This window comes from Xylocopa sonorina, unplaced genomic scaffold, assembly GCF_050948175.1.
Source record: "Xylocopa sonorina isolate GNS202 unplaced genomic scaffold, iyXylSono1_principal scaffold0014, whole genome shotgun sequence".
Taxonomy (NCBI): Eukaryota; Metazoa; Arthropoda; class Insecta; order Hymenoptera; family Apidae; genus Xylocopa; species Xylocopa sonorina.
Genome location: NW_027490090.1, coordinates 5,653,979 through 5,655,894, shown reverse-complemented (window position 1 = coordinate 5,655,894; position 1,916 = coordinate 5,653,979). Strand labels below are relative to the sequence as shown.

Genomic DNA, 1,916 nt, shown 5'->3' with positions numbered 1-1,916 from the left:
CCCAAGACGCACACGCATCTCCGTTATACACAGCCTCCTAAACATACCCACACTCCAGGACCATATAATGAAAATAATCACCACCTTTAACACAAGGCTCCCAATCCACCCAAACCCACACATGAAAAACATACAAACCAACCGCAAACCCACATGGGGCCGTCCCCACAGATCACCTACACACGCTTAACCCACAAGCTGGCTTGCTTGTTCCCAAACACTCACCAAGCAGCCGATAACAATGTGAATAGTATAAATAAGTAACAATGTAAAAATGTAAATATGTAACAAAAACAACCGTAATTATAAATACTAACCCACTAACCTAAAATAAGGGATCCAACAAACCAACCATAACTAACATACCCCCACCCCTCCTCACCCCCCCATAGTAAATAAGACCAACCCTACCTCCCATGTATATAGGTTTTGTCACAATTTTCCCTAATCACCTATCTTAAACCACATCAATCAAAACAAGCATCGAAAGTTAACCCATGCATAAAGTAAGGCGTCAGATGTCCCCGGACAGGAAACGCAATTGTAAACACCAGATACATGGTAAAATATTGTATACTACATGTAACATTATCTAAGTTAATAAAGACATTTAAATGGTAAATTGTAAAAATCATACCACGCATAACTCACCGGTTCTCGTCCGATCACCGAAGTTAAGATGCGTTGGGCGTGGATAGACCTTAGATGGGTGACCGCTTGGGAACTCCACGTGTTGTTGGCTTACACCTTTTTTTTCTTGCCTCTTATTACCTTTTTGTCCGTTCTGAGAATTATTTTCTCTGCGATTTCCTCTGTTTTCGGTATCGAAGGGCGAAAAGGGGTTAGATGCGTTCGCTGCGTTCACGACAAAGAGGCACGCCAACATTGGCGCACTAATTTTATTCCATCGCTTCGTCTTGTACCTGATTGAAAAGGATTCGCGTCCTGCCGTGATCCACATTACTTCAAAAAAAATTAATTCAACCTAAAAAAAATATATTATTGCTTAAAAAGGGACAGCATTACTTAAGAAAAATTTAGTTAGGTTAAAAAGTAATATTACAACTAAAGAAAAAATATTATTGCGTCAAAGAGAATATAATTTCACAGAAAAGAAATATTATTACTTCAAAAAAAATTAATTCAACCTAAGAAAAATATATTATTGCTTAAAAAGGGACAGCATTACTTAAGAAAAATTTAGTTAGGTTAAAAAGTAATATTATAAATAAAGAAAAAATGTTATTGCGGCAAAGAGAATATCATTTCACAGAAAACAAATATTATTACTTCAAAAAAAATTAATTCAACCTAAAAAAAATATATTATTGCTTAAAAAGGGCAACATTACTTGAGAAAAATTGAGTTGGGTTAAAAAGTAATATTACAACTAAAGAAAAAATGTTATTGCGGCAAAGAGAATATCATTTCACAGAAAACAAATATTATTACTTCAAAAAAAATTAATTCAACATGAAAGAAATATATTATTGCTTAAAAAGGTACAACATTACATGAGAAAAATTGAGTTGGGTTAAAAAGTAATATTACAACTAAAGAAAAAATGTTATTGCGGTAAAGAGAATATCATTTCACAGAAAACAATTATTATTACTTCAAAAAAAATTAGTTCAACCTAAAAAAAATATATTATTGCTTAAAAAGGGACAGCATTACTTAAGAAAAATTTAGATAGGTTAAAAAGTAATATTATAAATAAAGAAAAAATGTTATTGCAGCAAAGAGAATATCATTTCACAGAGAACAAATATTATTACTTCAAAAAAAATTAATTCAACCTGAAAAAAATATATTATTGCTTAAAAAGGGACAACATTACTTGAGAAAAATTGAGTTGAGTTAAAAAGTAATATTACAACTAAAGAAAAAATGTTATTGCGGCAAAGAGAATATCA

At 32.0% G+C, this 1,916-nt stretch overlaps 1 pseudogene; it reads left to right on the top strand.

The window, feature by feature from the left end:
• Nucleotides 1-623: 623 nt before the first annotated feature.
• Nucleotides 624-742, top strand: LOC143432017 (5S ribosomal RNA; annotated as a pseudogene).
• The last annotated feature ends 1,174 nt before the right edge of the window (nucleotides 743-1,916 follow it).